The following is a 12849-nucleotide window of genomic DNA, read 5'->3' as shown; positions in this document are numbered from 1 at the left end:
CCCTCCTGGACGAGCGAGCTTATGAGGCACAAGGTAGGCAACAGCGACCTGACAGAAAGCCTGTGTATCCTGGCCAGACTCAGAAGCTGTGAGGCAAAAATGCCTTTTGGCAGTTGTATCTAGGAATACAGGCTTTCTGAGGTCTCTACCTGGGACTTGTAGATGAGATTGCCCACACTGTACATTTGTGTGTTCATTCAGCAAAGCACATCTTGACTAATCATCAGCTATGGGCCAGTTCTCTGCTATGACATTTCCTGGAGATACAGTGTAATGTACCTCAATGGAAAACCTCTTACTTGACTCGGTTTCCTCTAGGCTGCCAGACATATAGTACATGGCATGTCAGACGTGATAAGATGATACACTCAAAGAAAGAGAATGTTTGCCCCTCAGCTACCAGAGCAGGCAGATGCCAGAGAAATGGTATTTCATTTTAAAATCCAAACTTGTCCCTTAATAAGAATCATGTTGTACCTAGTAAGGCCAGGTGGGTCACTTGGTTTGTCTACTCGATCCTTTATGATGATGACTGTCTTCAATGGTGAGCTAGCTGGGAAACAGATGGATACAGACTTAGAAGCAAGGGAAGAGATCACCTGAGCATGCTAACCTCGCCAATGCACACAGACCATCATGAAGGGTCCCTGTGTCTTTAACACTGTACCTCTGAAATCCTCCCTGGATTTCAATTCATTGCTAGGTGGTATGGACAGTGTTCTCATCATTAGTGCGTCATCCTGTGAGTCAGCAGCAAACCTCAGTGCCTGAATGGCTGCAATGGCAGAGATGCTTTATGAAGCAGTGTTAGGCAGCTGAGTGTAATAGTGAAGTGCAGAGTGGCAAAACATAGTGCCAGATTATGTGCACAACATGTCTCTACCCTGTTGAGGATACGTGTAGATGAAATGGTTGTGTGCTGTGACTCTTAGTTGTTTTATATGCACTATTTAATCTTTTTTATGTTGCAAGTTGACTATTTTTATTGATATACAATTGATAAGAATTGTGTAAGCCAGAGGTATGCAACTGGATGGTTTGAAATGCCATAATTCAAGGTAAAACGACAGGACCATCAAATTAAGAAATCCATTTCCTCTTATAATTAAAACTGGAAGATTTTTTGTTATGTATGTGTGTGAAGGAAGGAGAAATATTTAACTTCGGCTCTTCAGAAATTTTAAGTATAAAACACATCTTTGTTAACTATCGTCTCTATCAAGACCATTAAGTCTCCTGGATTTGTTCACTTTAAATGAGTGCCAATATCTCCCCATCTCTCTCATCCTACCCACCTGATTTCCTGGTAACCCACCCTTCTCTCCATTTTGCTGCCTTCAGCTTTAATAAATTTTGCAGATAAGTGAGATCATGTCACATTCATCTGTGTCTCTCACTTAGTGTAATAGAGATTCTAGATCCATCCACATCATTACACATAGTAGAATTTCCTTTGTTAAGGGTAAATATTACTCAGTGGTGTGAATCATGTTGTCTGGATCCATTCATCTGTTAATACCCATTGTTTCCCTATCTTGACTATCATCAGTCATGGGCATGGGCATGCCCATGACCCCTCAAGTGAGAGATGTTATGTCTTTTAGGTACATACCAGAAGGACATTCATGTCTAATCTTAAGTCCTCATGAGACGAATACTTTCACTAGCCTCGTTTTATAGATAGACACGAGTAACTTGCTCCCAACCATGGAAACCAGAGAGCAACACCTTAACTTCTTCAGGAGATAATATTTAAATGCTTAATGCAGTGTAATTAAAATAATATAGGTTGTTTACAGATAGATGCTTGATTGAATGAGAAATCATTCCTTTCTTATCCCTGTATTTTCACTTACACAGAAATTGGGAGACTGAGGCAGCAGGATCACTATGAGTCTGAGGCCTTCCTGTATTATACAGCATGATAGTGCTTCAAAAAAAGTCAATAAATAAATAGGTTAAAAAAATACAACTGACAATCAAGTAGGCATAAGTTAAAACACACATTATCTCAATTTTATTGTTTTCTCTGCTGAAACAGCCAAATGCTAGTAAAATCATCACTTGAGAATTTCAATATGATTGGGAGAATAAAAGTTAAGCTCACTGAGGTTGCTATTTAAGCATTTGATGAGTCAACAGACTCTAACTGCTATTTTAAAAATAATTCATAAAATCAACTGTGTGTATATGTGCACATGTATATATACATAACCTTACTAATACATTGTGTACTAAATTATCTATATTACTTTCTGTTCTCTTAATGGACTCATAAACATTGAACAAAATTTAAAATTTTTAAAAGAATCTTTTTAATTGTCGAGATATGTGCAGTATAGAAAGCTGGCCTGATATTATTTGTGTTTTACTTTGTATAGCTTAAAGCTTTGTAAAGCTTAGGTCTTGAGTCCTAAAAGTACAGTATGGTTCAAATAATAATTAATTATTGAACAATGGTAATGTGTATTATCTGTGACTTTGAACCTTATGCTCCATGCTTTTAAATATTTATTGTTACCTCTAAAAATATTGTACTACCTTATTTAAGTTGTAATGATACAATTTCAGGGTACAAATATTCCAGTGTGGTGCCTGGAATTATAAATTTCTCTACTGTAAAATTCTGGAAACAGCAATAAGTGAATGTGGTAATAACTATAATGTAAAAAGGGTCTAGTGAGTTCGAAACTACTGCTGTCTACATTTTCTTGATTTCAATGCCATTTGTGTTTTCTTTCCTTGAGTTTTGGTTTGAACTGCTTGAAACTTATTTATTTATTTTGGCAGTACTAAAGCTTAGTCCCTCACACACTAGCCAAGTTCTGTAGCACTGAGCCACAGGCCTGCCCTTCATGTGCTCTTTTTCATGAGTATATATCTGTTTTTTAAATGATGGTTTCTTTATGACATTTTCATAGCTTTGGATCAGACCCTCCACTCATATTCACCCTAGTCCCTCCCTCCGCCCCCTCCTTACTACTACTGTCCTCTCCCCTTAGTTTCCTTACAATGTTTTTTTTTTTAATCTAATTCCATATATTGGAGAAGGGATATTTGTCTCTCTGAGTTTCGTTCATTTTGCTTAACATTTGATCTATAGGACCATCCATTTTCCTAAAAGTGACATAATTTCACTATGTTCTATAACTAAATAAAATTGTGTGTATATGTGTTGTGTGTGTGTGTGTGTGTGTGTGTGTGTGTGACATTTTCTTTATCCATTCATTTGTTGATGTGTCTAGGTTGGTTTCATATCTTGGCTAGTGTGAATAATTTTCCTCTTGTCTTAGGATTTTGCTGTGATAAAGCATCATGACCAAAAGCAATTTGTGAAGGGAACTGTTTATTTCAGCTTATGCTTCTACAGCACAGCCCATTATCAAAGGAAGTCAGTACAGGAACTCAAACAGGGCAGGAACCTGGAGGCAGGAGCTAATGCAGAACCATGGAGGAGTGCTGCTTACAGCCTTGCTCCCCCTGGCTTGCTCAGCCTGCTTTCTTATAGCATCCAGGACCACAAGCTCAGGTATGGCACCACCCTCAGTGAGGTGGGTCTTCCCACATCAATCATCAATCAAGAAAACATCCTACAGACTTGCCTACAAAGCAATCCTATTCAGGTGTCTTCTCCATTAAAATCCCTTCTTCCCAGATGACCCTAGCCTATTTCAAGTTGACAGAAAAAGTAGCAAGCACACTTCAATTAACATGGATGGGCAAGTCTCTCTATTATAATCTGACTTAGATTCCTCAAGGTGTATATCCAGGTATGGGTAGTTGAGCCAAATTGTTCTACCTTTAATTTCTTGTGGAAACTTCATACTGATTCCCACTGTGGCTGCACCACTTCTATCTCATTGAACACATCCTGATAAAAACAATAAATTAGATGAGTCAATGGCTTTTGGAAAGAAATTCTTCAATTAAACTGAAACTATAATAGTAATGTATGATTAGTCATATTATTTAAACAGAGAATTTGAAAGGGCTAGTTTCAAAATCTTAAATAGAAACAAAAGTAATAGATGCACAAGCATTTGGAAATGGTATTTGGTAGAGGCAGAAGATTCTAACCAAATCAGGGGCAAATAGTAGCTATTTTCCCCATGTTTTTCTGGATTTATCCGACCGTCAGATTACGGGAGTGGTATGTGGGTTTCTGAGCATTTCTGTACTTGTCTATTTGAATAGAGCTAAAGAAGTAGGCATTCACAGCAACCCACTTTATTTACAGCTCTGCTTTGCAGTTTATGACAAAGAAGAGTCACTTGCATGCTTGCATTAAATGTTATGATGCTCTGCCATCCTCTTCCATAAAGACATCTGACTAAGCTTGTCTCCCCACTGAGACGTGCAGGGTGTAACTTTCCTACACAAGCTAGTTTTTCAGTCAGTGCTTAGTGTTTGAGGGGCAGTGTTCAAAACCATTTCATTTACCAATATGAATGCATATAAGAGTCCGAACAATTTTAGTTTAAGTAGGAAATTGATTGTGGTTGGCGAAAAAGACTGAAGATGTTTATCAAGCACATCAAACTAGTTGTCCTAGCTAAGTTACCGTCATTAGCCGTGTTTGAATATCTCCTTTCTGTCACAGTCTGAACTGTGAATGCTCAGTTGAATTAAAGTCTGAATTTATCAGTCCATTTAAGTGGAAAGTTATCAAACAGAAGCAAATCAAAGTATGGTCATTTTTCTCAAAAAGATGTTTAGAATTTCCCAAGATACAAATCAAGTGACATTCCAAAGTTCTACCTAGTATCTTCTACTTTGGATCCAAAAGAGTAGTCACCTAGGAACCTTAATCTTACAGCAAGGTCCTTAAGGGGATCTGATGAATGTGAGGACCAGGAAGCACACTGGACCCCTGTTTGTGGGTTTACCCTTTGTCTGGCATAGGGTCTGCAGGATATTTAACATTTATGGCATTGTTTTGATGAGGAATCAAATTGATTCAGAAAGCTGAAAGATTCTATAAAAATTCTGCTTACCTTTATTTTTATTTACATGAGAAGGTGGGGCCAGCATACGAGCTACCAATCAAACCTGACAGAAGTCTTGAGGAAATAGACTTTTGTCGTGTATTCATTCTAAGAGTTGAAATGTTTATCTGTCCAGTCTTTTAGACTACTTCAAGTGATGCTTATGATGTTGCTCTTGTGTGTGTGCATCATGGGGCTTTGAGGGGTACGAACGGGTGAGTGTGTGTATGTGTGTGTGTGTGTGTGTGTGTGTGTGTGTGTGTGTTGTGTATTGATCTTGCTATGGAATAAGTGTCCTGTTCATCTTACTTAGCACAAGCTTGAACCTGCACCACCATGGACCTTTGGACAGGCTGGCATCTTGTTTATAACCTTATACCATCTTACACCCGAGGCAAGCTGCAGGAGTCACACACATCAGGGCTCTCCTATATTACAGAACTTTTTTAGTTCTGAATATTTTTAACATTACAGCTGTCTAAAACACATCGTGCTGGGCATGGTAGTGTATGCCTGTAATCCCAACACCAGAGAAGCTGAGGCAGGAGGATGCTCAGTTTGATGCTCACCTAGGCTGCATAATCAGACCCTATTTCAAAACAAAATTAAAGAGAGAAAAAAGGTCAGCTAACTAACCAACCAACTAAACCAAAACCAGCCAGTTTTTATTTGTTTGTTTTCTGAAAACTTTTAAACCAAAATCACATGGAAGAATGGATTTTGCCACCTAGAAATCTTCACAACTTTCAGATCTGTAATTTTCAGACATGTGTTGTATTAAAGCAGCAGTCAATTCCTGCTTTGTTTTGTGTGTTATCATTCATCTTTAGTTTGACATGTTCCATGAATGACACACTGTGAGGATGTTTGTGGTCTTTTTAAGCATGCAAGTGCATTGCTGCGTAGTGATTGTTATTAAAACTTGGGGGCCCAGTGTGGTGGTCCATAGCTGTAAACTTAGCACTTGGGAAAGCTTCCTTTGGTCTGAGGATAACCTGGGATTTAGATTGCGTTTCGTATCAGCCTAGGCTACAGAGTGAGACCTGTTTTTAAACAAATGTCCTATACAACTTAGAAATTCAAAAGGGCTATAATAGCTCAGGTAAGGCTGGATCCAGTCTTTGGGTCTGTGGCCCTGGGTCAGCCTTCTCTCTGCTCTGCTCTCTGTGGATACCTGGCAGCCAGTCTAGGCTTTTAGCTTATGGCATGAAGCTGACCGCCGCAGTGTGGTACTTCCCGTCTTTGCCTTCAACCATCAGGAAATGTCTCCTAACAGCAGTGCCGTTTACATCCCGCTCCTTCCCACTCCATCCCTCATCCATCCCTTGCTTCCCAGTAAGATGGAGTCAATGCTGTTCACCAAGATAGAATTCTCTCCGACAGAGGAAGAGTCGCTCTTCCCAAACTTCCCTTGAGTGTGAGAACGAGGTAGGTGGGGGTGTGGAGACTGTTGGCAGAAAGGGGGAAGACAGGCAGCGTTCTGGGGTAATAGCAGTGAGTGCATGTTTATTGAGTTAAATGTGGTAGCATAAGGTTTGGGGATTCAAGCCAAAATAACAGATGGAAGAGCTGATGGATTCCTTCATCCAGCCAAGAAATGGAATACCGTCTGCAGAAGCACAGAGGTATGAACGTGTTTGACATGTTTGGAGAGCTTCAAGGAAGGGGCGTGGAAGGGCAAAAGGCATATGTGGGGCTGGTCTTCCTAGGACAGCAGAAGCCCAGACCCAACTTGTATTCCTCCAAGGTGGATTTTTTTTTAATGCCTGAAATAATCACTTCCAGTGGGCATAGGCCGTGCAGATTAGCTCAGGTCTGTAACACACACACACACACACACACACACACACACACACACACACACACACCCGACCAGATGGGACTAAGAGAAAGGAAAAATGACTTTCTTAAGAAAATAATGGAGAATTAAGACTGAGGAGACCCAGGAAGTAGAACAGGATTGGTGAGTCTCAGAGTGGACTGCTGGGCCAAGATAGACACACTTTTTAGCTTCCATGATATTTGGTGAGGTGGTGACTTTACATTTCCTTGGGTTCACGTAGAACACAGCTCTCACACCTAAGGGAAGAAGAAATAGTTTATTCTGTGCCAAATATGAGTGACAGTGGTCCAGGAACTGATTCAGGCTGCCCTGAATGATGTATTCTGTCATGGAAGTGCTTATGTGCACGTCTACAGTCACGGAACAGAACTCATAAATCAAAGCATTGGTAGGGACAGCAGCGAGGCAAGTTATGGCAGAGTCAGGGGACTGCGAGATGTGTCCAATGACCGTCTTAGCTTTCCAAAAGTTTGTCGTGGTCGTCCAAGGGGATGTTAGATCATATACGATAAATGGATATGAAAGGGACTAACGATAGTCCCAGATAACTTCAGGTCTAGATTTGCACCATTCCAACTCTCCAAACCATGTGGTTCTAGTCACTCTATATCAGCTTTGTAGAATCTTGAACACAGGTGCGACTTTCTCTTCCTTTTCTTTCTTTTTTTTTTTTTTTTTTTTTTTGTTATCTTCAGCTCTCATTGCCATTTCTTTTCAGAAAGATCTGACTGTCACACTCATCACTTTTGGGGTTCTCTATCTGTGCTTCCAAAGGACATGAGCCAATTACAGGTCCACCAGGCTGGTGGTTGTGCCTGGTCCATCCTTCCGTCACAAGTACCCTAACTGTGCCTTGTCCTGTATTTCATCTTCCTTGGCAGGGTTTTGGGTTTTGTTGTTGTTTTTACTGGAATAAACAGTAAGCTAAAGATGAACAACTTCAGACCATTGTGTGTGATACTCGTCCTCGATGCTTTTCTCTTGGATCTAATCAGAAAAACTGGAATTAATATTTGAAGGCTGGGGTCTGCTTTGAGTCCCTTTCATTCTGTTTCCACGAAATGTCACCCCACTCCTCCCTTCTTCCTCTCCTCGTTGTAAGGAAGAATGTGGACATTCTTAATACTTTATGAAATGAAATTGCGGGCATCAAGTAGGCATGAGAAAACCAGGGAGCCTGAGGCTCACCCTGATGCTCTGCCTTTGGGGGGAGTCCTCAGGCACTGTTATCCTGGGCTGTGAGCACAGGAGTGCTCCTGAGTGGAGGGAGACATCGGTGTCTTTCTGCTCATCCTGTGCTCTGTCATGTGCTCATCCCTCTCTGCAATGATCTCAGTTGCCTCATTGGCGTAATTAAGTACTCCCGATGCTCCTGCCCCAGTTTCTAGAATGTGGCTAGGGAGAGATGCCCTCACTGTGCCAGCCCCCACACCAGCATGTTTCCTCATTAAATCATGCATATGCTAATGAAGTGTGAAAATCAGCCAAATAACAACTCTTTCTAATCACTTGAGGTCCCAAGAGCAAAGGGGATCCCCCCCCCCCCGTCTCTTAATTTTGGGGAGGTGGTTATGATTTTCAAGCCAGTCAGAATCACAATTCTCCAGTGTTTTCCCCCTCCCATTTCTTTTTAGCTGAAATGAGGGTAATTGGCATTTTTGCTTCCACCTCAAGTGAGAAGAGTCTTGGAAAAACCAGTGACCCACTGTGCCCTTTTCATTCACATCTGGGGCTAGATAATCCCTAGTTTTACATTAATGTACAGAGCCTTCCCTATGGGCAATTAGCCAGACTACATTATTTCCTGCCCCCTGGAGGGCCAGTGTTTAAGAGCCTTCCCCCCAGAGATGGTGCGTGTCAAGGCCCTTGTGTTGTGATTACATTTTACCTTTGCGTCCCAGCCAACTTCCCGGCTTACCCATTACCCTTTCAGATGCTTCTCTGGTTGCCTCATCCAACCCCTGCTTCTCTGACCCAGGCCCCGCCCTCCTCACCATCACTTACCTACAGCTGGCCCACAGGTGGATCGTTTGCATATAGGTCTGCCCTCTCCCAGGAAGGCTAGCTTCTGCTTCTCCTTCAGATCTCAGCTCAGCAGCCACTCCTCAAAGAGGCTGATGCTGACAACCTAGTTAAGGTGGAACCCCATTCCTTTCTATTATCTTACGCTACTCTCCCTCTATCCCTGTCACTGATGGAACCTATTCGTTAAAGGCTCTCTCTCTCCTTGAGCATAAGGGAGCTAGATTGCCCTGCTTGCCACAGTATCACTAGGGCCCCACACATGCCTGGCACTGAGTAAGTAAGTGCTCAATAAATATCTACACAGCCAGTGATGTCCTGTGCACTTTTTCAAGTAGTTTCATATTATAGTTCAAGGTTGTATTTCTCTGGCCATTTCACCCTGAACTATCTACTCTAAGAAAGACCCTGCATTTACAATTGCTTTTCTGTGTTGAAAATGCCCCAGGGTTATATCTTGAATGCTGGCCATATCCCATGACAGCAACAGATTTGACAGTAGTATTTTACTGCAAGTTCTCTGGACACTGGTCAGAGCTTACCTCCCACACCCCATTGGAGTCTTCTCTCCTCATCCATTTGCTCCTGGAGTTCCAGCTGTTCTTTCCCTCATTTTCACACACTTCACCCCAAATCCTCCTCCTCCTTCCTCTGGCTGGACAAGACTCAGCAGGTACCCCCAGCTTCCACCCCGCACAGCTACACAGAAGCCCCCGACCTAACAACAGCTCCCTTCTGTTCCTCAAGCATACTCCGTAGGGACATGAGTTTATTCCAGCACATTTGAGTGAATAAATCACCACATGGATGTTATCTAGGTCCCAACTGATCTGAGCCTTCCTTTCACCACATCCATTTATTCATGTGTGTGCCGGATGCTTGGGACCAACCATGAGCAATACTGTTCTTCCCATCCTAAAGTCTTCAGAAGAAACAAAAGCAGTGGTCAAGTGCAGGGATTGGTGAGAGCCAGCCTCAAACAAGAGAGGCGTGTAGCTGTGTCTGACTGCAAAACCAAAGGCTGTGTCTGAACACACCCTCTACCATAATGCTGAGAGTGCTCTCCCAGATGACCCCAAACTGTACCGTGGGTTGTTCTTTACAACTTCAGCCTCCCTATTTAGAGAGTAATTACCGCTGGATTTTGTTGTTTGCTTGTTGTTTTGACCAGGGTGTGTGATAAGGAGAAAAAGAATGTGCTGGCTGGGTGTGGAATTCACCATCATCTCTAACACTTAGACAAAAAGCTTGAAGTGGGCTGTACTTAAGAGTCTCAGAGGAATTGCTTTCTTCCCCAGGACACAAGCTATAGCCAGACCAATAGAAGTCAGTGTGCACCTAAGCAGCAACATTAGAGATGCTAGCACAATAGCCTAGGGAAGGAAGGAGAGCTGGTTTTTATCACTAGCTGGGAACACATGGTACTTACTACCTTGTCTGGTTCATTTCAGGATGGCCTTGTAGAGCCCCGATGGGACAGAGCTCAGCATTTGGCTTCTTACCTCACTGTGTGTGTGATTGATTGATTGACTATTCTTTTTTTTTAATTTTATGAACTTTGTTATTTGTTGTAGAATATTTTAGGATTGTTACATTTGTTTAATGATGCAAAGATATGTTGCATTCTTTTATGTTGCATTTGTTTAACTCTGTGAAGCTCTGTTACTTTGCCTGTCTAAAACATCTAATTGGTCTAATAAAGAACTGAATGGGCAATAGCTAGGCAGGAGAAAGGATAGGTAGAACTTGCAGGCAGAGAGAATAAATAGGAGGGAAAATCTGGGTAGAGGGAGATCAAGGATCGAGAAAAGAAGGAACCAGTCACCCAGCAACACAGCCAGCCATGGAGTAAGAGGAAAGGAAAGATACATGGAAATAGAGAAAGGCAAAAGCCCAGAGGCAAAAGGTAGATGAGATAATTTAAGTTAAGAAAAGCTGGCAAGCTGGGCAGTGGTGGTGCATGCCTTTAATCCCAGCACTCAGGAGGCAGAGGCAGATGGATCTCTGTGAGTTCAAGGCCAGCCTGGACTACAGAGCAAGTTCCAGGAAAGTCCCCAAAGCTATACAGATAAACCCTATCTCAAACAAAAACAAACAAACATACAAACAAAAAAGCTGACAAGAAACAAGCCAAGCTAAGGCCGGGCATTTATAAGTAAGAAAAAATTTCCTGTGTGATTTATTTGGGAGCTGGGTGGCTGGCCTCCAAGAGTAAAAAGCCAAAGAGTAAAAAGTAAAAACAATCAACAGCAATTATATTTTTTTAATGCAAAAAAAAAATGACACACAAAAGTTAGCCAGGTTTGGATATGAGTCAGGAAAGAGGCTATAAAGATAATTGCTTTTATAGTTCTGGTTTTCTCATATTTTTTCATTGTGGTGGTAAATAAGTGCATAAAAATGTATTTGATAGTGAAAAGTGTGAAAGCCAGTGTGAAGCTCCACAGCTTCCATTTCAAATGACTGCTCTAACTGTACAGAAGTTTATTGGGATGTATAGATTTGGCCTCTGGTTAATTTTGATTGCTTAAAAAATGTATTTAGTGGAGGCTTATGCCATGGCATATGTGTGGAGGTCAGAGGACACTTACAGGAGTTGGTTCTCCTACTATGCGGATCCCAGGGATCCAACTCAGGACATCAGGCTTGGCAGCAAGCATGTTTACTTGATGAGCCAGCTCATAGGTTCTGATTGGTTGACTTAATAGTCCAAAGATGTGGTGTGTCATTGAAGCATGTCCCCTATCATTTCTCTCAAGATTTGACTTAAGAAAAAGAGGGGCTGGGAACATACACAAGGAGTCCAGTTCCACCCAGCTAACATAGAATTGAGTTGATAAGATTTTAAACTCAGTCAGGGCTGGAATTCATAGTGCTTTCCGTACTTTTCAAAAGTATTAGCATTTCAGGTGTAAACTGCAAGTAAAAAGCTTGAAGTGTTAACAAATGTCCGTGAGTCCCTCTTCTTCTGAAGATATGGCTGTGTGTCCTCAGTGATAGGCAGGTTCTTCATGGCTACAACTGGCTGGAATGGGGCCATGGGGATCTTCCCATATAGATCATTAGGGGAATTCCAAACTGCCTTATTCTAATCAGAGCCTATTCCACCTATGGAAACTACCTACCTAACACCTGAGTTTGAAACTCTGCACACAGGTTCAAGAAGGGAAACATGAGTTGCTATAAGTACTGGTTAGGTATATTTGTTTGATTTTTCAACAGACCTCCAATTAAAATGTTATGTCTGCTCAAATACCAAGTTTGCCCGGAGTAAAACCTTGACCTCCCCATGCTCCCATTTGTCCATCAGCAAAATGGAGAGTTACCATAGGAACAACTTTTTAGTGTTGCCACGGATGAGCAAGATAAACCCTGAGAAGCATTGTATAGATGGGTGGCATTGCAAAAAGCATTGAGCAAATTGTAAGCATGGGGAGAAAAGCTTCCTGAGGTTCAAAAGAAAACCTGAGGTCCTGTCTTTTATTTTTTTCAAACTTTGTCTCTTTCCCTGATTGGTCTCTAATAGAGAACCTGTTAGGTTGTGTCGCACTCAAATGTGTCTTCCTTCTTTTTCTCTCTTAGTTTGGAGGGCTGTGGGGAGAGGCTGAGAGAATCACATGCTCTCCAATGACCAAGAAGCATTGCCTTGGGTGAGAGGAGAAAGCAGTTAATAGGAAGCAGCAGTTATGAACTAGGAACGCACAGGACCCAGAGGGTACTGTAAGTGTCTTCTATTGCCTGTGAGTAGCTCAGTCTCAGAAGAGTTCCTGGCCTTGGATGGTGGTTCGCACAGGTGGACACAGAATCCCAAGCCAAGTGTTCCTGGAAATGGTAGTGTCTTCCTAATCAGAACATGGGACAATAGGAAGGTACCAACTTTAAAACAGTCTCCTGGCTGGTTTTGAGCTTGCAAACCTAGATGAACCACACTCTACATTTCAAGCAACATTGCTATCATATGTGCCCCCAGAAAAGCAAAGGAGTCTTGACTCTAGAGCT

At 41.7% G+C, this 12849-nt stretch overlaps 1 protein-coding gene across 24 annotated transcripts in view; it reads left to right on the top strand.

Moving 5' to 3' along the window:
* The window catches only part of Ppp2r2b (protein phosphatase 2 regulatory subunit Bbeta), a 291625-nt gene that overhangs the window by 107999 nt on the left and 170777 nt on the right, over positions 1 to 12849 (top strand). For 2 of the 24 annotated variants that reach the window (XM_059245840.1, XM_059245838.1), the window contains exon 2: positions 12433 to 12570. The exons of 21 other annotated variants lie outside the window; for them this stretch is intronic. The gene's annotated coding sequence lies outside the window, so the exon portion shown is untranslated. Of the gene's footprint in view, positions 1 to 12432; positions 12720 to 12849 lie in introns of all 24 variants that reach the window. One more of the 24 variants, XM_059245839.1, reaches the window with a different exon arrangement.

Source organism: Peromyscus eremicus, chromosome 19 (genome assembly GCF_949786415.1).
Source record: "Peromyscus eremicus chromosome 19, PerEre_H2_v1, whole genome shotgun sequence".
Lineage (NCBI taxonomy): Eukaryota > Metazoa > Chordata > Mammalia > Rodentia > Cricetidae > Peromyscus > Peromyscus eremicus.
The sequence above is the reverse complement of the archived record's forward strand: the minus strand, read 5'-3'. Positions and strand labels throughout refer to the sequence as shown.